At 37.5% G+C, this 25,162-nt stretch overlaps 1 protein-coding gene across 8 annotated transcripts in view; it reads left to right on the top strand.

Moving 5' to 3' along the window:
* The first annotated feature begins 4,563 nt into the window (after positions 1 to 4,563).
* The window catches only part of wscd2 (WSC domain containing 2), a 61,939-nt gene continuing 41,340 nt past the window's right edge, over positions 4,564 to 25,162 (top strand). Inside the window, exon 1 of one of the 8 annotated variants that reach the window (XM_081366072.1) lies at positions 4,564 to 4,655. The gene's annotated coding sequence lies outside the window, so the exon portion shown is untranslated. Of the gene's footprint in view, positions 4,656 to 20,265; positions 20,808 to 25,162 lie in introns of those variants that run through there. The other 7 variants (XM_081366069.1, XM_081366075.1, XM_081366074.1 and 4 more) reach the window with 7 other exon arrangements.

The following is a 25,162-nucleotide window of genomic DNA, read 5'->3' as shown; positions in this document are numbered from 1 at the left end:
TTGTTTATTAATTTCTGTGTCGGCTGCAAAGATGAAGTTGACGATAGGCTATAATGACTCGCGATCTTCGCAGTAGGCTGTGAACGCAACGGAGAAATGCACATTTATTAGGCTACATAGTTTTATTTTGTTTTGGATGGTTTTGTTTAGAACCAGCTTTCTGTAAATATATTTCACATTTTTTAGGCCTGTGAGGCGAGTAGGCTACGGTTCGGTTCATGATGATATAATCTCCAGTTCAAGCACCGGCGCCTTATGTTGTGATTGCTAGCCTATATTTATATATTGAATTTTAATGTATTAAATCCAGGAAATTGGTTAATGAATAATGTATTAAAATTAAGATACAATTTATACAAAACGAAATCTGTTTTAAAGAAAGGCTTTGTGCTTTTTGTTTCGAGGTCTCTGTGAAAGTTTGAAAGTCTTTAGTCTTTTTGCCGCTTTCAGAGCACTCGCGTCCATAATGGAGAACTGACACGTAATATTGTTTTTTCCTCATAAATGCAAACACGAAAAATAAAAGACAAAAGACTTTTTTTAAAAGACAAACCATCAATTTTTTGGGGGGAAAAAATGGATGGATTTATAGCGTTTTGGGGAAAAAATGGATGGATTGATAGCGTTTTGAAAATATTTTTTTTTTACTTTGAATTTATCATCAACAATATTGTTGTTTGATTTAATAATCACTGTTGCAAAAGGTGCCTAGTTACGTTTTTTTTTTTTTTTTTGTAAGTGGAAAAAGATAGGGGCTTCCTCAGATTCTGTTTAGTTAGCTCCTTTATTGTTTCTTTTATAGCCTACATAGGTAAAATGCAGCAAGTCAAAAGACCAACTGGACCTTCTTTGCCAGTTTGCACACATTTCTTTGAAGGGTGGCAAAAATATCGTCTGAATATCGATATCGAGATATTGGAAAAAAAATATCGAGATATTCATTTTTGTCAATATCTCCCACCCCTAAGACGAGTTGATACATACCTCTCTCGTCTCAGTGCGTGCACTCAATCGCTCTGGCGCGCGGCGAAACTTTGTTCACTCAGTTCATTCAATACGGGCCAAGCAGAGAAGCTACCAAACACCTCCACGGTTTCCCTATTTAAACACAGTTACTCGCGTAGTGTAACTAGACCTAGGACGGTGACACAAAACAAAACGTTGCGCTTTTCTAAGCGTGTAAAATGGATAACTATATTGTATGGCGGAATACCATAGCAAGTGCTTGTAAGCACTTCGTCTTGGCGGAGTAATATCTTCACCAGAGGGAGCGGGGGCCGGTGAGAGGATTTTTCACGAGTGAAGATATTACTTACTGCAAAAGGGTGTTCTACTAAGTATTTGACGATGCTTGCCGTGAATGGCTTGAATAATTTTGAGACTGCAGTCATTACAAGTTACATTTCAATTACTTTTGTTTGATTTGTTCATTGCAAACAGCTGAAAGTAACAGCTGTAAATTTAGGCAATGTACCTAATTTCAATTAAAACAGTATATATATATATGTTTGTGTGTGCGTGTATGATGATGAAAATGATGTGACCTTCAAATATTAAAAAGAAGAATCTATACTTTTAATTTAAAAATAAATCAAGCCCTGGGAAATACAAGTCTCTGTAGGGACACCCTGATACGTGTCTCTGTTGACTATATTTGACTGGAGGGGGATTAGAGGTCAAGGGCTTGATCTGGTACCATAGACAATGCTGGTTGAATGTACTCAAACGGATCTCAGAGAACCATCATTTCCTACTGAGAGTATAATGTGTGTATTTTGAGTTTTATTTGTCCTTTTCCCCCAAATCTGCTGCACTGCGCAGAACCTAGTGCACAAGTGCATTTGAAAAAAAATGATACTTGCTATTTACATTGGTTGGTAGTTGAAATGTTGGTGAGTTTGTGAGCAGTAAACATGCAGATGTGACCTTTGGATAAAATAATGCTATCTGCTAAGAACATTTATGTTGGGTTTATCGTGTGTGTACGTACAGACTACAAACCAGGCTCTGCTCTCCTAAAATAGAGCTTGTCTAAAGTGTGCATATTTGTGTGACTCCACTGTTCACAGGATTTTAGCTGAGTGAAGATCTTTGAGTTTTGGCCTCTAGTCAGCTAATTGTATCTGTGTATTTTTTTTGGATACATTTTTCCTCCCACTCTGCATAACAAGTTTATTGTTTGCCACAGTCTTGCCACGAGAGTGTGAGTTGTGTTATTTGTCTCTGTGTAGGAAGCAACAACAATACATCTTGCTGACCTCAGGTTTGACCTTTTCTGCTTACAGGAAATCAGCAAATGAATGCAATCCTTTATTCCTTATAGCCTTAAGTCAGCAAGAGTAGAGAAAAGCATTTTCTCTTTACTTTTCATTTTAATAATAGTATTTTTCTTATCAGTTTTAAAATAGATAGTACTATAAAAAAAAGAAACTCTTGTGAATAACACTTCTGTATGCCATGAGTTTTGTGTTTGGATAGAATGCCAAAGATCAAGCCACACGGGTCGTGATAGAACTAATCGATAATTGCGATAATATTGATGCTATATAGAGAGGATTGATCCTCACATAAAAGTATTGATACTAAATGTTTTAACTAGTCATTATATTATATAAGACATACTTGTATCAAAATGGAAACACCACTTTTAAGATTGACCGTATTTTCGTTTTAGGTCAAAATGCCTTTTGAATGGGAGTGCATGGAGCACTTCTATGATAGCATCAAAATCTTTATTTGTAAAACTCTAAGAAGGCTCCACACAACATAAAACTGTGCTCGAAGTATCACCAGGGGCTCTACACATGAACTTGAGCATTGACTACATTGTTTGTGTACACAAAGTTTACTAAAAAGAAAGGTTTTGTACGACTCACTTTATCAGTTAGCGTTTCCGGCCGCCGGCATTTTGTCAGTCAAAAATAGTCGATCTCCGAATGCAACGTAACTGGGAGGAGAGTAAAGATGGAAAGCTTCTAAAGCTTAGATCCATATAAATTCATGGATAATTTGTTGTTTTGTCGTTAGTGAAAATCAATATCGACCTTGTATTTGAAAAAGAATCCTCACGTAATAATGAAATAATTCAGTGATACAAATCGACTATTTTTGACTGACAAAATGCCGGCGGCCGAGAAGAACAACAGCTACAGTGAGTTGTTCAAACCCTTTCTTTTTAGTAAACTTTGTGTACACAAAAAAATGTAGTCGGTGCTCAAGTTCATGTGTAGAGCCCCTGGTGATACTTCGAGCACAGTTTTATGTTGTGTCGAGCCTACTTAGTGTTTTAAAAATAGCGTTTTGATGCTATCATAGAGGTGCCCCATGCACTCCCATTCAAAAGGCTTTTTGACCTAAAACGAGGTCAATCTTAAAAGTGGTGTTTCCATTCTAATTATGCTTTTACACGAAAGTTTGACTCGGGTAGATTAACAAAAAGATCCCAAGTTCAATTTTGGTGAGAGTTACCCTTTAATATTGTAAACATTGTGACTCTGCAATGCTTTCAAAAGCATTAGGCTACTTTCTTTCCACTTAATTTGAGCATGACACTTCTGAGGTCGTCCGTTTCAGAGTATTTTGCTTTTTATATAACCATGAAATATGTTGTTGTTTTCCATGAGCTTTTGATTCTATCATTTTCATTCATTTAACTCCCCAGTTGTTTATGTCAGATAGCAGATCAACTCATTCTGTTTTCTGATGTTTATTTTGTGAACCCACACAATGCAATGATCCTGAAAATATCTACTTATAATAATCCTCTTTCTCAGCCTTGCCAGATTGAAACCAGTTTGAATAGAAATAAACACAAGTGCCTCTTCAGAGAAGAAATAATCATGGAAGTCTAGGATTTTTTTTGCATTTATTTAACAGCCCAAACAGTTTATTCTCATTCCCTATAAAGATTTTTTCTCCCTCACGACTTGCTTCTTTTCTCCACGGGCTTCCCAGTTCCCATATGAGATTTAAACCCTTATTTCCTGTCTGCAATGCAGATACTGACCTCATCATCTCTGAGCCATGAGCCAATCACACATCCAGCACACTCATTGTAATGTGAGCTGCTTCATCTTGGTGCGGCACATCTACATCTAGAAAATTATTTTTGCCCACCATCGTGGAATAACACTGCAAATGTCACAAGTTCATATGAATAAAAACTTAAGTGTAAAAAAAAAAAAAAAAAAAAAAAATTTACGTATGGCTGAAATATAATGGCTCGAACACAATGATGATGTCAGAGTTTGAGGAATAACAAATTGGTAAAGTTTCTTAAATGAAGCAGTAGTAACACAATGCAATGAAGGTAAGATCGGAAGAGATGGATCATTTGTTTGCTAAGTTTCAAATGATTATTAAACATTAAGCACAAACTATAAAAGCAGCAGCGCTTTAGGCACACTCAGTGTCCGAATTTACTCTTTCAAGAGTGGACTATTAGTCAGGTAATGTAAGGAATAGTGAATGCACATAGCTGTCTTCTCTAGCCGAGGCCAGAGAACTTGTGATGGGGGTGGGGTGTGTTTGTGCTTTATAGCAGTGCTGGTGATGTGGGCTGATGAGTGGCAGGTGTGCGTGGTTAGTACTCTGGTGACTGAAGGCTGAGTGAATGAGGGAGAGTCCGGCGTGTTCGCGACAGGCGGAAGAAGAGTGTGAGGTTATTTATATCTTTGTTTCATAACTGGTGGTGGCAGTAATTTAACAAGCTCTTATGAAACTTTCATTTGGAGAGGTTACAGTAGGGCTGTAAAATCGATTAATCGTGATTGATTGATTTTACAGCCCTAGATTAAAATGATTTTTTTTTTCTAAATAGATCTTAACTTAAATGTGAGTGGCACTTGCTCGTGAGAAACCCATTTTGCAAGGCTGTTGTGGGGGATTGCTGGGGTGTTGCTATATGCAGTTGCTAAGGTGTTACTATTTGGTTGCTTTTGGATGGTAGGGTGTTGCTAGGATGTTTTAGGTGGTTGCTAGAGTGGTTGTACAACTCCAATTACCATATTATGTGGATGATCTGGAATCTGCTTTGGAATGAAGCAACTTCAAAAGAAATGAATGTAAAGGTTAGAGGGTGCATGGTTCATTTCTCCCATGGTGTTTTTAGTATGTCTGCCAAAAAATCTGTGGAAAGGTGTATATAAACATAGATTAGGCTGTTGAAACATGAGATAGTCAAGTGAATAAACCGGTTGACCATAGCCATGCAGCCATATTTATGCTATCTGCAAGTTTACAGTAAATTATTTCTGGGATTGATTCCATGTTGCTTGTTTTCAATAATAGCAGAAGTATTTAACTTCATAACATTTGTCTTTCATTTTCTGTTTTAATATTTGGACAATTTTAAAGCCTTTGCAGTATGTGGGATAATCTTGTATTCTCTTGGGGCATAGGTCTCTTTTCTCTCTGAATTACAACATATTTGTGTGATATCTCTCATACTTTAGAGTTCCTTTTGTTGGACTGGCCTCAGATTAAATGTCTCCACCTGATCCAGTGGCAGGGTCCAAGTGAAATGTGATGAACTTGTAGAAGATAAGGAGTATATCAGATGTGCTGGCAGAGAATGAGATCTCTTAATTTACATGTATAGAGTTTCAGCTCCCTTTAAATAAGACACACATTTTACTGTCTGCTTTGGAGGAGGATTTAAGAAGATTCTATGTTCCTTTATTTATTTATTTTATTTATTTGATATGAACTCCACAAGTGTGTGTAAAACCTGATGATCACATTCTCCAGCATGATTCGATAATGATCCACAGAGGATATTTTGCTTTAATGGAAGAAGAAACATCTGACTCTGTACAAAGGAGTTAAACATATAGTCAAATGTTGCATTATATTATTGATCTGGAGATCTTAATCTAAAATACGTTTTATTATTCATTTTATGTAAAAGCTTGTTTTTTTTTTAAAGATGCAGGCTTTAATAAGCGGTTTCAAATCATAAGAGACTTGGTTACTCTGAGTTAACTGCAGTTCTGTTGAGATTGTCAACTGAATGTCAGATGAAGTTTTGAAGATACAGAAAAAGTCTGAATCTTCTGAATCTTTCTTATGCAATTCTTATAAAAGAATTAAACTGCAAATGAGACATTTGTTTGTCAAACCATGAGCTAACATGAACATGTTAGACACATTTCACACATGACTGCATGTCCACAAATCAGTGCATCGATTAGCATTTGTCAGCCTTGATTTAAATGTGAGATGTTTTACTATTGGGTAAATTCATCAGTTTTTATATTCTGAGCTGTGATATGGAGCGTATGTGCAGTGAATATATGAGCTGTCACTGAACCCCATCAATGCTCCCATGATTCAGTGCAATAAATTCAGAAAGGCTTCATCACTCTCAGTGTAATTTTACCAGAATTGATTGTCTCATAATCACGCAATATGAAGTCTAGTATTTAAAGAAACAGTTTGCAAAAAAAGTTTTTTCACAAAACCATCATTATTCACTCACACTCTCATTTCATTCAAAACCTGTATGCTGTTATTCTTTCCATTCAACATTCAAAATGAAAGGAGAATTAAGGAGAAAATCCTGCATACATGACAATAATCGCTCAATGCATGAATAAGAACTACTTGCATATGTAAACATGTAAAGAATAAGTAGGTAATAACTAAGATCCTGGTGGATGAGCACTGATCTTCCTGTTGAGCGCTTCTGTTTATGGTGAAATATACTGTGGCAGAGAAAGCTCAACGTGCTGCAACTGAAGAAAACGCATGCAAATAATAAAAACACCAGCAAATTAAGAAAACATCAGTTTGACAACATGTGCTGCAAATACTCACAATGCAACCAAGTATAGAAACGCACTGTACTATTTGTCCTGTCGACAGACTCGAGCACGTGGAGTGTGTCAGAAAATGAACGCGCTTCTGTAAACTATATCCAGTGTATACGACGTCAGTGATTATAATGGGTTCTATTTGTTTTAGACACAAAGCAATGCTCAAATCCAGTGTTAGGGATAAGTCTGTCGTTAAGTGACTGAATGCCAGTGGGCGGGGCCTATATTGTAATGATGTATAACCATTCGTCAATGTCTTGCTCTGTGGGCAGTCATATACAAATGTATTTACCTGTGTGACATCACATATCCTGCAATATCTGAACGAGCTATTTTTGAAGCTTGATTAAAAATGCTTTGTTTATAATGAGGAGGACGTTTTAAGCTATGAAACTTGCAGGATGTTTTAATGGTGCAAAGACCTCTTATAAAGGTCAAGGCAAATTTGATTTCTCATGTCATGACCCCTTTAATATTTTTGGTGAAAACAGTGATACATTTTTTCAGGATTCTTATATGAATAGAAAGTTCAAAAGTACAGCATTTATTTGAAACAGAAATCTGTTGTAACATTATAAATGCCTTTATGGTCACTTTGATCAACTTAATGTGTCCTTGCTGAATAAAAGTTTTTATTTCAGAGGTGCAAGGCAAGTATAGATGGTAGATATGGGTTTGCATATGACAGTTTTGTTACCTGTGGCAACCTTTTAGCTTGATTGAGGACATTTACACATATGATCATACACTCTCTCTCACGATGGATCCTGTTGTCTATTCACAAATAAAGGGACGATTAATAGTTTAGTGATGTAGGATGTCTCTTATTAAAATAATCCTTTTTGAGTCTTTAATGACTGGTGCCCTTGATGGTCATGACCTGAAATTACTTGTTATTTAGTCATCCTCCGCAGTCAGTCAATAATTGCAGTGATTGTTTTTATAAATGATGTACACAGCGGGAACTTGAACTACTCGAAGCATTAAATAAAGGCACATATGTGTTGAAATAAAGAGGCATAGAAAAGTGTGGCTGACTGTCAATGGGCCTTATTCATGAAACACAAGTAGAACAAATTTCTGAGTAAAACATTTTCAAACCAAAATGTAAACCGCCGCATTGAATTGAATGCAGCAAGTCATGTTAGAATGCTTTTACGAGTAATTTACACAGAAATTAGTTCTGCTCGTGTACATGAACGAGGCTCAATGTTTAAAGCCTTGAAAACGGAAATAGAAATATTGTCGGCATGTGGACAATTAAAAAAATGTAATTATTTTAAAGCCATCACTTTTCTAAACTATTTAGGTCACTGCAATATTCACTGCAACTGAAGTCTTTAATCTCAAGAGAGTTTACGATATCTGAAGAGAGTGAAGAGTAAGTGCTGACTAGAATCTTTCTTGACACTCCAGGTTCCAATCCCTCGTGGAATGAATCCATATCCATCACTGAATGATTTGCCTAATAAAAGCTGATCTGGCTCTGTGGGCCAAACAATGAGCATTTCCTGAATTCTGATAATGAGATCTACATTCCAGAACTAAAACTCAAACTCCTCCTTGCTCCTGCCTGATAGAAATCACATACTGGATATTTCTATTTCTGTTGGGGGGGTTTTGGATTAAGGGCGAGTTTAAGATAATCTTGTTATTTATTCATCTGACTGCTAATTACACTCACCTGAAGGATTATTAGGAACACCTGTTCAATTTCTCATTAATGCAATTATCTAATCAACCAATCACATGGCAGTTGCTTCAATGCATTTAGGGGTGTGGTCCTGGTCAAGACAATCTCCTGAACTCCAAACTGAATCAGAATGGGAAAGAAAGGTGATTTAAGCAATTTTGAGCGTGGCATGGTTGTTGGTGCCAGACAAGCCGGTCTGAGTATTTCACAATCTGCTCAGTTACTGGGATTTTCACGCACAACCATTTCTAGGGTTTGCAAAGAATGGTGTGAAAAGGCAGAGCCATAGAGAGAAAGAGTTGCGACACTCTTTGATGTCGCCGCTATGGCTGTCACGTGGTTCATGTAAGCCCCAATAGTTCTAAAACACACGCTGGCTGTCATGTTCTTCTATGGGACAGACAGCAGCGATTGCATTATTGAACAGTAAATATAAAATAAAACACACACCCAAGTACTTTTTCAGCTGTTATTGCATTATTGCATTTTGTTAATGTCAGTTTTGCATTTGGAGATAAGTTTTAGGCTATATTTTTGGAGGGAAAAGCTTAGTGTTCATGTTCGCATGGGTAGTAGCACTGGCTTTAGCGGCTCTAACTTAACTTTTCCATATCATTCATCTGATGATGGACGTCTCATGATATTTATTTTAGCACAACTGGGCTGTATTAGGCTATTGATTCCCGTGATTTTGCTTATAAATTTTGATTCAGCCATTAGCCTACCTTCGTGATCACGCAAAGAGGTCTGCCGTGGCGGTCCGTTCAGAGTTCGCTTAAATATTTTTTATTAAACAATGACAGACAACAAAAATGTGTGCTTGTGTGGGTGTGTGTGAACAAGAAAAACAAAAACCAGGGGCAGGTGATCCACAGGACTGGTGATCCCATAACAATCCTAGAGGTCCAGCATTGTTCTCACAAGCCGCTTCACTCAAGACAATAAAACATAATGAAAAGTTAGTATATCCCAAAAAATTTAATTAAATAAAAGTTGCTATAAAGGTGGTAGTGATTCATTACCGAACTCTTACTGTCACAGCTGACGAAGTCGCACTAGCTAGCAGGCAGTGCTTGAAAATTGGTTGAAACAACCAACATAAAATATAAATAATTACGCTGTGCATATACAAATGAAGACCAGTATAAGCATCGCAAAGGGCCTCTGATACAACATAGACAGTTGACAATTCAAAAGAGGTCGATATTTCAGCAACTTAACTCTAGAACAACTCGACGCGCAGCAATGTAAGTGAATGGTGTCCAACGCCAAGATGACAGTGTTTAGAACTATTCCGATCTTCAAATCCCGGAAGTAGGCGGTTAAAACCGCCATTATTTACAACGGAGGTCTATGGGAGTGTCGCAACTCTTTCTCTCTATGGCTCTGTGAAAAGGGAAAAACATCCAGTATGCGGCAGTCCTGTGGGCGAAAATGCCTTGTTGATGCTAGAGGTCAGAGGAGAATGGGCCGACTGATTCAAGCTGATAGAAGAGCAACTTTGACTGAAATAACTTTGACTCGTTACAACCGAGGTATGCAGCAAAGTATTTGTGAAGCCACAACACGCACAACCTTGAGGCGGATGGGCTACAACAGCAGAAGACCCCACCGGGTACCACTCATCTCCACTACAAATAGGAAAAAGAGGCTGCAATTTGCACGAGCTCACCAAAATTGGACAGTTGAAGACTGGAAAAATGTTGCCTGGTCTGATGAGTCTTGATTTCTGTTGAGACATTCAGATGGTAGAGTCAGAATTTGGCGTAAACAGAATGAGAACATGGATCCATCATGCCTTGTTACCACTGTGCAGGCTGCTGGTGGTGGTGTAATGGTGTGGGGGATGTTTTCTTGGCACACTTTAGGCCCCTTAGTGCCAATTGGGCATCGTTTAAATGCCACGGCCTACCTGAGCATTGTTTCTGACTATGTCCATACTTTTATGACCACCATGTACCCATCCTCTGATGGCTACTTCCAGCAGGATAATGCACCATGTCACAAAGCTCGAATCATTTCAGATTGTTTTCTTGAACATGACAATGAGTTCACTGTACTAAAATGGCCCCCACAGTCACCAGATCTCAACCCAATAGAGCATCTTTGGGATGTGGTGGAATGGGAGCTTCGTGCTCTGGATGTGCATCCCACAAATCTCCATCAACTGCAAGATGCTATCCTATCAATGGGCCAACATTTCTAAAGAATGCTTTCAGCACCTTGTTGAATCAATGCCACGTAGAATTAAGGCAGTTCTGAAGGCGAAAGGGGCTCAAACACAGTATTAGTATGGTGTTCCTAATAATCCTTTAGGTGAGTGTAATTCTGCATGTGTCTACAATAATTCACACCCTATTTTTATTTATTTTTTTCGTTTTCTGCAAGTGCCAAGATGAAAAATGTATCCCAACAGATTTTTCTTACTGTAATTGTTGATTGTTATTGCCATAATGTCCAAAAATATCCTTCTTTTTTAATTAAATAAAAGATAACTATATAGATATATAGATAAGAAAGATAACTTTAAGTTATCCAATGTGTGGCATGAAACAATGTAAAATATCAAATATCGGCCATCTAAGTATAAAAGACATTTCCTTTTTTTGTATTTCTGATATTTGGCAATTGGTACAAAAAGATATGAATCTTAAAAACACATGAAAAGAAAAACAGCTTTAAATGTGATCTCATGTAGGAATCTACGCTTGAAAACATGCTCTGAAAAACAAACAGATATTGAACACTGTGACAAATACTGTGTTTTGACAGACACTGTGTTTTTGAGGACTAGAGTTTTAAAGTGAGAGCTTTTTCATTCACAGAAGATCTTCTGGAAGGATTTACAGTTCTACAGTCAAACTGAGAGAACTGAGACATGAATTTAGTTTATGATTTAATTTCGTTTTCACTCTGTTTGCTCTGTTCCCATAATAGTCTCCTTAGTTTGTTAATTAGTTTACATAGTTCCTGATTCCACACACCTGTTCTGTTTCTGTTCAGTCAAACCGGTTCTGTTCATCAGCCCTGAGGCTACGTCTACATTAATCCGGATACATTTGAAAACGGCATTTTTGTTTCAAAACACCTCCATCTCCATCCACACTAGTATTTTCAAGGGTTTTCCAAACGTTTTTTGTCCACACTGAAACATCTGAAATTGCTGAATTCAGCTGCGCATGCGTAAAACCTTCATAAAATCTCACTGAAATGATACAGATGGAACAAGAAATAAGTTATCACAATTCTCCTGGCAGGATCATTTTATTTAGCACAATATCTCACCATTCACTGATGCATCCTGGTCGCACTCAGTCACCATGTTTGGTCTAAAACACAACTGCTCTCATGTTTTGCCACAGGACAGCAAATGCGAGTACAATTTTCTGTCATCTTTGCAGGACTGTGATATGAAGAGTGTGAAAGGTAACATATTTTAGCAACTGTATGAAAGTGAATAGCACATAAAAGGCACAATACCAGTATAAACATGAATATCTATTGGTACAATATGCGGCACAAATGAACGTGTTTGGGCTGCACGATTAATCGCCATTTACATGAAATCGCGCTTAAACCGATTTGGCTTATCGCGATTTTGAAATCGCAAAGGCTGCGATTCTTTTTTTATGCGCAGCTTGTCATTGATGTACGGCTCTGTAAACGCTGCTCTGTCTGAAAGGACTGTGAGTTTGAGTCGCTTATAACATGCATTTGAAAAAGCAACACGCGTCAGACAACTTTCCAAACATGAGAAGCATTTATGAACCTCTTGTCCAACAAAAGACAACATCCAAAACTCACTTCATAATGATAGTTGAGCATCCTTCTGTGAGATGATGTGGCTTCTTACACAGAATAGGCAGTCTTGTTTTTATTAGTCATGTTTAATCAATCAAAGCATTTCGATCTTCTGTTTATTCAACTACAGCGATAGTATGATGCATATAGGGATTTCCTGGAATGACGTGCGCACTCTACTTCTGCGTGGCATATTTGGCGTTCAGATGGAGCATCATTTACTACCCTTCACAGAGTCGTGCTGCACTGACAAGCTGCGCGTAAAATATTCGCAGCCTTTGCCAAATCGTGTGCAATTTAATTTCGATTAATCGTGCAGCCCAAACATGCGTAATCGTTTTCAAATACACAGTTCACACTACAACGCAAAAATAGCGCTTTCAAATTTATCCAATCTGGAAAGCATTTTCAAAAAGGTTAGTTTTCTATAATAAAAAAGCCATCTCAGTGTGGACTGAAGGCCAAAAACAGAGAGAAAAAGAATGAAGATGTAAAATGAAAATGTGGACAAGTGTGGACAAGGCATGAGTTTCCCTAGTTCATTCGTCTGATATTGTTTGCATCATAGTGGTTGTTTTCCTGTTTATCTCCTGAGTGTTCTGTTTGGATTTGTAAGGGTGGAATTCCTGCAGTGGTTCAAGCTGCAAGAACTGCCGAATGACTAAAGAAACGTTATTGGCAAGATGGTAGAAAACTGCACATTTCTTGTCTATAACCACCCACTGCCACTTATACCAACGACGGAAATAAGTGCAGTTACAATAGCTTAATATTTGTGGGAGAGCGTTGCTATAGATAGTGATGATATTGTATTGCAATATGTAGCACTTCAAAGTCAAATCCAAATCAAAACTAGTTAGCACATTAGTTGCAATTGAAAAGGTTTAATGACAAATTATGGTTATGGTTACACCTAAAATAGTTACAAAATATATGTATGAGATGATGATAACTTATATTATTAATTGTACCCAGCATATATGAAAAATGTTACCTGAGAGAGAGATAGAGAGATAGATAGAGAGAGAGAGAGAGAGAGAGAGAGAGAGAGAGAGAGGAAGAGAAGAAGATAGCCAGAGCATCAAAGAGACAGAGCAACAGTTACAATCTTGTTTTATCCTTTCCTTGACCATGTGACCAAAACGCAACTGTGAGACATTCAAACTGACCAATCAGATAATTACACTTCCACCACTGTACTAAAGGTGTGACAATTCATCGACCCCCCAAAGTACAAACATTTGGCCTGCATGCCTAGATCACTATCAGCCCCTCTGTGCCTTAGGAACTCCAAATGGTCATTGTCTCTGAAAGAGGGGGTAGAAAAACAGTCATGCAAATGTCTTGGATTATTTTAAATTCTACAATTCCCCCCTTGGCACCGTTGGCCACACACATGGAGTCCAAAGGTGACACAATCCATAAAGACATGCTTTCTGTTGTGTGTAGTTGTATCTTCAGACTTTTCGTCCAAGCTTGTTGCAATCTCAGTTGGTCAGTGTTCAGTCTTTGTTCTCCTTCAGCCCTGCATGAGGAGGCTCCATCAAATGGTATTGCACCGTTCATAGAAATGCAATTCATCCATCGAACACTTCACACTTCACACCTCCACAAGAACAGGCACTGAATCTGGGAGCAAACGCTGGTTTCTCTTTATGAGACGGGTCACAGGATGTGAACTTTGGTTGCAGGGATCCTGCAATCTTAAAAGAGCATAACAACAAACAGCAAAAGCAGACACATGGCATTTGTCATTGGTCAGAGGATTGATATGGTCAGATTAAAATTAGTCTTTGGCAAAAAGCCCTTAAATTGATGTACTTAAAAATATGGTCAAGGGAGAACAAAAGAAGATCTTACAAGCTCTTACACTGTTTCTGGAAACATTTAAATAAATTGCATTTCAACAAAACAAAAAATGCTGGTTTAAAACCCCATTCCATGAAGAGTATCAGCAAAATATTCAGTGTAACCAAACACAGAGATTCAATTGAATTAATGTCCAAAAACATTGTTGCAAGTAAAATGGACACAATACAAATAAGCAGAAATCAAATCAGTTTCAGAAATGTTTCAAAAGCATTATTGAGAATACAAATATTTGTACTTGGGTAAAAATGAGAAATACTGACATACAATTTAAAATTTAACTTGGTGAGACAAATGATTACTTAAGGGATAAAGTAAATCCAAAGAAAAACAAAACAAACAATTACTGGATGCAATTCACAGTTATAATTCAGTCTATATGTAAAGACTTAAATAACATTGTATGCATTAATTTTGTGAGGCAGAATCAGATAGATGCAGATTTGTCTTTGTGTGAAGATCAAATGGTGGCTGCATTTAGCTGTGGCTATGTGTAAATTCATCATGCCCCAAAACAAAGGTGAGGAGGTTTTACAATTGTGATGCAAATTTGGTCCTGTTGTTGTAACAGGGAGCCAGCATGAGAATGTGAGTATGAGGTGTGATCTGGCTCAAAATGTTCCCACACCATTGTTTCAGTTAAAGGAGCATGAGAAAAGTGCAAAGTACAGAGTTACTGAATCCTGTTGTGAGGGAAGCATTTTCATGGTTAATGCAAATCGTGATTAACATTGTGGCCACATGGCAATTCTATGCTCCTTTGCGTGGTTTTACTGCAGCTATATGGAAAAATAGCAGAGTTTCCACTAAGGAGACAAACAAATTCAACATAGTCACACATGCAACTTGAAATTGCTATGCAATTCCAGTAAACAGTTATTCCAGTTTACACAAGATACATGGTCTAGAATTCTTAGCATCTACAACCTTTTAACCTAAGTGTTTCATACAACACTTACAGTAAAGCAATCATGTGTTTTAAAGAATTAACTTAATTAGCCTATGTGCACATGTAGCACAAACAACTATAATGTGTGTTCTATGAGCACGATGTGTTACGCACAATTACAAATTTGAACATACAAACAGGATCATTGCAATTTGGATATTAAACTTCTTGCTATTGGGCCACTAACCCACTAGCAAGTGAAGTTAATAGCTGAAGGCCTTGCATGAACAAAGCAGTTAACTCACTAAGAGTTTTACCTGTACGTGCAGATCGCTGATTTTTGCTCTTAGAAAGTGGTTTACTATTTTTCTGAAAATAAGGAGGAGGTCTGCCCCTTCCCAGTGACCAGCATTTTCCCTCTTTATGGCCTATTTTCTGACAGGAACTGCAAAACCTGCTTTCTTTACCATAGGGATGTTTGCTACGTTCTCCTGGAGTTTGAGGGTTTTCGCGACTCTCTAATGCTTGTACACCATGCGTTCTGGTACATGACTCTGCGCTATTATGGTGTTGCATCACCTTAAGAACTGAAATAGGCACACTTTCTTGGTCAGTTGCACATGCATTTTCTGAACTAAATGATTCAGATTCATTAGAGCAAGTCACCTCCTCTAAGAAGCGAACGTGCTTTTTAGTCCCATCGCTGTTAAGCATTTTGGGAGACAATTTAGCATTTAGCTTAGCCTTGAGTTCTGCAATGATTTCCTTGTGATTTTTACACTTTTCAGTCAGGGCTAACTGCTCAGCTAGTAATTTATCTAGCTGTGTTTGAAGATCTTGAATCTTTGCCTCAGACTTTAGTGCCTCTGCATTTTTAGATTGCACTTCTTTACATTTAGCATCTATACTTGAAGATAGACATGTTGTTAACTCACGTAGCCGTGTAAAACTTATGAAGTTTAAAGCCTCAATTATTCCAGCATGTTTTGATTTCTTTTGATGTTTGCCAATTGTGTCCCACCATTGGAGCATTTCCTTATCTGGACATTTAATCCCAATGTACTCTTTCTTGAGTTTACTCAAGGTAGGCTCAACTTTTTTGCTCCATAAAGCAAACAATACATCACTGTTATCAGATTTTTTCCCTTCCATCCCCGAGGAGATCTGAATATTCACAATATTTACAAATTATACAGTAATGGGACAATTAAAGCTATTCAAAACCTTTTAAATTCTGTTTCATTCAATTCATGCAAATGGAGACATTTCCTATCATACCATTAAACAATGAAAACAGACTTACCCATCCCATGGTCAGAAGGTCAGCTTTAATCCATTCACAAAATTAACTGTGAAAAAATGTCCTCATTCTGATCAAAGTGAATTTCAGAAAACACACTGCAAGGGATCCCGGGTTTCGGCACCATCTGTAAGGGTGGAATTCCTGCAGTGGTTCAAGCTGCAAGAACTGCCGAATGACTAAAGAAACGTTATTGGCAAGATGGTAGAAAACTGCACATTTCTTGTCTATAACCACCCACTGCCACTTATACCAACGACGGAAATAAGTGCAGTTACAATAGCTTAATATTTGTGGGAGAGCGTTGCTATAGATAGTGATGATATTGTATTGCAATATGTAGCACTTCAAAGTCAAATCCAAATCAAAACTAGTTAGCACATTAGTTGCAATTGAAAAGGTTTAATGACAAATTATGGTTATGGTTACACCTAAAATAGTTACAAAATATATGTATGAGATGATGATAACTTATATTATTAATTGTACCCAGCATATATGAAAAATGTTACCTGAGAGAGAGATAGAGAGAGAGATAGAGAGATAGATAGAGAGAGAGAGAGAGAGAGAGAGAGAGAGAGAGAGGAAGAGAAGAAGATAGCCAGAGCATCAAAGAGACAGAGCAACAGTTACAATCTTGTTTTATCCTTTCCTTGACCATGTGACCAAAACGCAACTGTGAGACATTCAAACTGACCAATCAGATAATTACACTTCCACCACTGTACTAAAGGTGTGACAATTCATCGACCCCCCAAAGTACAAACATTTGGCCTGCATGCCTAGATCACTATCAGCCCCTCTGTGCCTTAGGAACTCCAAATGGTCATTGTCTCTGAAAGAGGGGGTAGAAAAACAGTCATGCAAATGTCTTGGATTATTTTAAATTCTACAGATTGATTAAAGACTGTTCTGATTTCCTATTCCCACATCGTGCGCTTCTATAGCACCCACTGTTACTAGTTTGTGACTGAAAATATTCAGGACAATGAAGGATCTTTCTTCCTGTAATTTTTTTTCCCATCATGTGACGAATCTGCATTTTGGCGGATAGCTGCTTAACAGATGTCTGTTTTAAAACCGAGGGTGAGTCATTTTTCACTAATTTATTTGCTTAATAAAAGCCTACTTTAAAATATCATGTCTGTATTGCATTTTCAGTGTTTATTCCCCCAGTACACTGAAATTAAGGCCTTTTATTAATTTTAATGAGAAATATTTCAATTCAGAACATGCTTAAAAGTAATGCAATTATACATGTTAGATCGACAAACCAGTGACTGTGTTCAACATGGTTTGAGGGAGCGAAAGGTCTCTGTCTGGCCAGGATGAATTTTTTGACTTTAGAAGAGCAGAGAGACTCTGGCCTGCAGGTTGGGTTCACTTTATTCTGACCATTAAAAGTGCAGAACAGTGATTAGACCTGACAGTCAGCGCTCAACAGCCAGAGGAAACAACCTCTGACCCTCTCTGCATCGCCTTCCTGATTGCGAATTTGCTTTGCTTATACACTTACCAGTAGGATTATTCATCCTCCAAAATAGCCCTGTACCCTACTCTGCATTTTACTGTCCTGAAGCAGTACAAAGGGTCAGCAAGATGCTTTCAGCAAAAATGTCTGATCAGCATGAATCATCACATTACATGAAGAAATATCTGTTCAGCAGTCATTAGGTGATACATAAACAACTGGTAAGAACATTTTTATTATTATTCCACTTCTGATATCACTGAAAGACACATGTGCACGCATGTATTTCAGGAAGATTTACATGTATAAAAAAATGACAATCTTGTGTTTATTGTCAGTTGAAATCCATTATTGTCTGATCATTGTCAGAACTGGACACTCACCAAATTAGTCATACAGCACAACAGACAAATGGATAAACCAGACAGAAGCTTTATTCAGTGCAGGGCATGAATAGAGCTTATAGATGAAGTATTGCATGAACTCTGTGTATTCCCCTTTGGGTCGGGGGTATGTGGGCAAGAAATGTCTTCAGAAGGATGAGATCAGCCTTGGATCAGAAGGGATAAAGTTTCATTCATTGCAGTGAGCATGTGAATTGTCACCAGAGAGCTAATGAATCCTCAATCAGATGCTGATACAAAGAAGACCACATTCTGACTCCAGACTTGTGATGCAGCCTGGAATTGAACCACACCATGTTGCTTCGTTTGGCCAGAGGAGAACTGCTCCCCCACTGAGCCTGGTTTCTCCCAAGGCTTTTTTTCTCCATTCTGTCACGTAATGCAGCTTGGGTTCATTGCCACTGTTGCCTTTTGGCTTGTTTGGTTTGAGACACTTAATATTCAACAATATTACTCATCTGACTGCACTGACTCTATTTGATGAAAGCTGAACTGAGCTGGGCGAAGTCGTCGCTGTTTTCTGCAGAGCTGCTTTATAGCTGAATTGAACTATTAATAATTGATGGTCTCACAACGGAACTGAATCAGCAAAACTGAACTGACTTCAGCTGAACGATGAGACTTTATTTTCTTTTTAGAGATGCTTTACAGCCAAAATTAACTGTACGTACATTGATCACTGTAAAGCTGCTTTGAAACAATCTAGGCCCCTTGTATAAAGCGCTATAAAAACTAAAAGGTGACTATTAAGACAAAATTAATGGATAAAAGCAGAAGGTACATGGTAACATGTCGTCCTATCATTTAAATGTTTGGTTCACTCCAAGGACTATCAGCTGACTTACTGGTTATCAACTCATTATGAATCAGACACATCAAAAGGTTCTCAGTTCTGGAGGAGCAATCCTGTTAAAATGATAAGGAATATCAAACAGGCCTAATTCCACATATTCACGCAATAATATAAATAATTTTGAGTATAAACAAATAAACAAACTGTTCAGTGACACTGGGAGTAGATGATGCCTGCCACATTTATTCATCGATTTGTAAAAGCATCTGATAAATTAATAAACTTAAATGAGTTGCAGTTTAATGAGTTCCACTGGAACCGACTTGCTATTCAAACTGGTTCAAGTGATTCAGAAGTGATACCTTGAAAAGATTCAACTACGAATCTGACATCGCAAGGCCGTACAAGCCTAGTTCACATGCCAGCTCAAACCGTCTGTGCTCATTCATTTTCAATGAACTGGCGACATGAGCGACCTGTGTGTTCAACAAGTCGACGAAGCTGAGAAAAAACTTTATGTAAAAGCGGATTGACTTGATGTTTCAGTAGGCTACCAATGGGAGAAGACAGTGCGAGCACGTACACTATGTGTCAGATCAGCTAATGCTAATGTAGGCTAATGTTTAACGGACTTAATGGTGTTGATGATATTTTTTTCTCATTCTCTTTGTATTTTCATCAATATGGTACTAGATTCTACTATTCAATTGAATAGGCTATTATAAACAAATTAGGTCACAAGTAGCCTACTCTAAAAGTAGCTAATCAAAAAGTAGTCATATTATATTGCCTAAAAGGTGTAGCCTAATGCAGGCTAATAGATTACGTAGGCCTATCTAACTATAATTTGCATCATGTTATTTGTATTCAGTAATGGACAACAATAAGTAGGCCTAGCCTAATCTACTCAGAACTGGCCATATAGCTGCTAGACATGCACAAAACTACAGCTGGGGTAGCTATTTGCATTATGAAAAACATAAGTAGAATAATACAAATTTAAAGTAAATTTAACATTAAGTTTATAAATCAGTTACTAAAATGATTGCCTCTTCGACTTTACATCCTAGACTACTGCCATGTGAACTGAATCAGTCAAAAGTAGTTTTTTTTTTTTATTCCTGTCACAGAGTTTTTACAAAAGAGCAGAATGTACTGTTCGAGCAGTCGCGTTTTATTCATATCATCTCGATGTATTATTTAATAATGTGTGTCATGCTGTGTCTGTGTGAGAACTCTAGGCAGTGCTGTCGGGCGGCGCGGAGCACAAGCTGACGCGCGCTGCCGCTGTTGCTGTGAACCGCAGGGATGTGAGAAACGCGCCGTGTACGAGAGAAGAGACAGACAGGTCTCCTGACAACATCAAAAGGACAGGACACCTCTCTGACCTGATTCAGTGAAAAGCAGGTGGCGAGGAGCAGGTACTATGCCGCCGCGTTGTGGGTGCTTGCGTGCGGCTTTGAGCGCGCGACGATGTAAAAGGCAGCGCGTACGGATTCTGCGGCAGTTGTGATCGGGAATAACTGGGATTGGAAAACTCAGCGGGGCATGGAAAACCACGCTGATCACTGAGCAAATAATCAACCAGACAATCATTTGCAGACGTATTCATTGTGTGCGCCTACAGGCGCACCGTTCTTCGATCGATCACTACAGTGGAACAGACACACAGTGCATTTGAATGCGAATTTATACTCAATGGCTTCGGTGCAAGTGATTCCATAGTTTCTACCCTGCTCAATTCAAAGCTGCTGGAAAGACCTTACAGTCAGGTAAGCAGTCAATATACAAGTTTATCAAGCCGCCAGACGACAAGAGTGTAAGGTAGGCGACTGATTGAGAGTGACGTTTTAGGAGCAAAGTGAATTGGAGTCCGCATCTACAGAGTTCATGTGCCAGCTATGTTACACCGTCAACTTAGTCTTCTGTTTTTTGATTAGTGGAGAAAATCTTAATTTTCTTAATTTTAACAGCCCTTTAGGGATATGAAATCTGTATGCACAGAGTGATAAAATAATATTAGAAAACGTTGAATAAAATAGTTTTAGATGAATTAGATAAAATTCACACTGCAGGACACCCCTCTGACTGGCTGAAAGATGTGTTATATTCATCTAACATGTTAGACTTTCAGTGCTTGTGATTATTATTATTTTTTACAACGCCAATGGCATGAAATAGCCTATTCCATATAAACTTTTTTTTAACAGATGCATTACGTAGGCCCACAGTGCATTAAAATAATATTTTTTAAAGCATTGTCAAGCCATTAAAACATTTTTTTGCTGTAAATTAAGTGATTTTTTTTTAGCTGTAGTTCCAAAGAATCGAAATATATAAGGGCATTGCCAAAACATCTGAAAATAATCGCTAACTGCCCCAGTATTGCATGATATTATACAAAAAAAAAAAATGTTTTGATGATGTAAAAACAATACTGTAGATCTAGCATATTAGATTATTTAACTTTAAAATATGGCATATTTGGGTTAATTCCGACCTTTTTCACCTTCTATCAGTATATATCTGAGCTTAAACATAGATTTCACAGTTGTATGCTAATGTTTCAAAGGATTTTTTTTACACGTCCTTTGAACTGACACTCATTATGCAGATGCACCATTGTAGTGACATAAATGTGTTTATTCATAATGACATAATTCATTCATCTTTATAACAGGATCAGTTTTGATATCAGTGCTGATTTGAATGATGTTTGGCTTATGTTGACGAAATGCCTTTATCATCAGGTTCTCTATAAAGCTGTGGAATGTTCAAAAGGAGTGGATCTCTTTGTGTCTTGTGAACCTAATATTGGTGTTAAATATTCTCAAGAGCCAGTTTTGCACATCAAACAGAACTTCCAAATGAAATACATATCATAGAGAGTTCTCAACTACAAAAGCAAGTGGGCCCTTTCACATTTACAAGCGTCTGGATGTCTTGCGTGTGCCTGTAACTCATTTGGGAGCGGTTGTGTAGAGCTTGACTTGTAACAAGGTTTAATAACTCACTACTGTCTGAAATGCTTCTCTGCAAATTAGCAGCACAGTGTGTGTTTTATGATTCTGTTCATTCTTAGTCACTGAGATGCAGTTGCTATAGTGAGTTGGCCTCTTCATAGTCTCTAATCATCCACATATTCCCATTCTGCTAGAACATTGAGTTGTTTTTTTGTTTTTTATTTTTATTTATCTTTTACTGAAATGTATGGTTCTCCTCTCTTTCAGCCTCTCTTCCTACCTTCTTACCCTTTGAGTGCTAAACCACATCTATAATTTAATCAATCTCTCCCTGTTAATATGTCATTTCTGAAAAGCATTTTCTATTCAGAATATTGTTTAAGATAACTTTTTCATGCTCTAAAGGAGTGCCAAACCAAACCAGCAAAGATAAAACGAAGAGAAGTAATGAAGCCGACATGACCCTTCAAACAGCTGGGGGGTATTTTAGTTTGCATAAGAGAACAAACACGTTGGTGGCGCTTTACATGTTTCATGCATTTCAATACTAATGCTATTCTGGAATTTTTGAATTTCCTTATTAGATAAGTAGATTACAATTTAGTATATGTTTTTTTATTATTAATTAATTTATTTTTTCTTACATAAGTGACCAGCTGCAAGGCTGCGTCGTGTTAATCGGTTGTGTTCATCATACATTCAGTGCTCTGGGCTGTTATTTATGCGTTCAGTGGTGTGTGAGATTAATTAGTCTGTATATCTGAGAGTTATGAAACTCCTCTGATCGGAGGCTGTGTTCCATGTGACTTGCTATCGGACACAAAGCGCCAGATTTACCAGAGTCTTTAGGACATATTTGATGCCATGTCAATCACCAGATCAGTGAGACTGCAAAACCTTCTGTCATAAACTGGGTGCTCTATTTTCAAAGTAGAGCACTACATTTTTATCTAATATTCCTTCAATTCAGAAAATGCACACAAAGAATGTAAAACCGTTAAAAAATGATCAATACTTCAAACTTTGTTTTTTTCTCTCTCAGGATTTCAGAATTGTATTCCAACATCTAAAGATTTGTTATGTTATCTTTACTTCATACTTGGACAATTAGTTGGTAAAATAGTACATAGACATGTGATCTCATGTAATGTTTTAATATTTCAGGTTTTGTCCCAGCATCAGGTACTCTTAATTAATCAAGGGCACTTAATTAATTTTAAAGCAGTCAATTAATGACTTTAATCACCAGTCATGATGTTAAATATGACACTGCAGCATTTTATTTGAATTTGTGATCAACTGCTGTTGCTCGTATTGCAGTTCTTTGCCTAATCAGAACTGAACTGCTATTCAGAAAATGAATTATTCAGTTCTGCTCTATTACTCGGAAATCAACTGGTATATCTGCCCTGAAAGTGTCAAATCTCTGCTGTTGCTCAGTTAGATAGGGAACTAAACTAGAATTTAGCAATCCGGTGGAGGAAATCAATCTACTTTTTCCTGGGGGGTTGTAATTGCTGAGTGCACATTGAATGTCATATTGAACTTTATCCATGTGTCTGAGGCCAAATGTGGAACAGACAGGGCTATACCATCATGATGTGTCTCTGCAAGATTTGAGAGAAACCTGAATTTATTTACCATCATTTTACATTGTTTACCAATTGGACAGATTATAATCAATATTTTACAGGTAGACATGCCACATCTTAGTTTTCAGTGTTTCGTCTAACACTGGAATTTCAACTAGTTGCCATCCATTAAAAAAAGTAATTCAAATAATAAATCTTCAGGACTGACCAAGAGTTTTAGAGGCTGTTTACACCTGTAATTTAGTGCTGACCACTAGCTAATCGCGCCATCCGAGACTGATGTTAATAGCAGATATTAACAAGGGCTACACTTCCATTCAGTTCCTAACAGAATTTTTTTTTTCCAACAACAGCAAGTCTCTGGACAAAATTAGAAAAGTAATAAAATATATATCTTGTTTTTAACAATTGTCCCCGGAACTCTGTGATTCTTCCAAGAGTTTCTCCTTGATTTATCCTTTATGGCTTTGGTTGTACGTAGTGCATTCATCACTTTACTCTTAATTTCCTGTTATCCTGTGTGCTGAGTGTACTGTATGAGTTGAAGACTTACTGTCTATCGCTGAACTCTCTTCTTGACCTTGGCAGAGTTTAAGTTGATTGCATTGCTGCAGATGTGTGTCTTGGCCTGCATACAAATGTGCATGTCTTAAAGATGTTTCATCATGAGATTATTGCTTAAGATGGAAAAACAAATGCCCTGCGTCCAAATATGCATACTTCCATATAATAGGTGGAAAAACAGGATCCGAGCTGAGTATTATGTCAGAATTCACAGTATTAATTAAATAGTAGGTGAAAATTATCGGGTGACCTACTACTTCTGGCAAGATTCTGAAGTGTGCTTTCAATGGACACTTTACTATTCCATGAGGCCATAGGAGAGGATTTGTGAAAGGCAGTGAAGTGACACAACTGACGGCGTAGGTCACATGACAATGACAACATGGCAGATATAGTGTGTCATGCTACTGTATATAGAACATACTTTTTTTAACGGTCGTGAGGCAAGTTTCAAACCATGCCTGTACTATACAGTATGCAGTTTCGGACGCAGTGATGGGCTGTTCCAAAACGTTTTGGAAAGTTCAGACTTTTTGGTATTGAATTTGATAGTTTTGGTATTTATTTAATTGTAAGTATATTTACTGTATAATTGACAATTCTCTAAGCTTGTTGCAATGCATTTGCAGAATGCAGAACTGTCTTTACCCATGAAGAATACTGCCTTAGAATTTGCCCAAAATTTAGATATCTTAGGCACCATAAGTACTTTGTGTACCTTTTTGAAACAGCCTTCACTTCAGGATTGTGCATATGATGCTCACTGTGTTTTGGAACAGAGCTTGAATTGTTGGCTACATGGATATTAACTTCAGATATTGCATTTATTGTATAATCAAAGTTCAAGAGAGGGAAGGTGGATGTGTTTAAGTCTTTTTTTTTCAGTTGAATGAAAGGTTTGTGCGTATTATCTTTCTTTAATCATCCCTGTCCTCTGCTTGACCAATCGCTGAGGCACAGCATCATCCTGAGGAAGATCAGTCTAAGCTCTTTGAGTTGAACTCTTGA

Source organism: Scardinius erythrophthalmus, assembly GCF_964197995.2.
Source record: "Scardinius erythrophthalmus genome assembly, chromosome: 5".
In the NCBI taxonomy this organism is placed as follows: domain Eukaryota; kingdom Metazoa; phylum Chordata; class Actinopteri; order Cypriniformes; family Leuciscidae; genus Scardinius; species Scardinius erythrophthalmus.
Note: the sequence above shows the minus strand (reverse complement) of the source record. Positions and strands in the feature narration are given on the sequence as shown.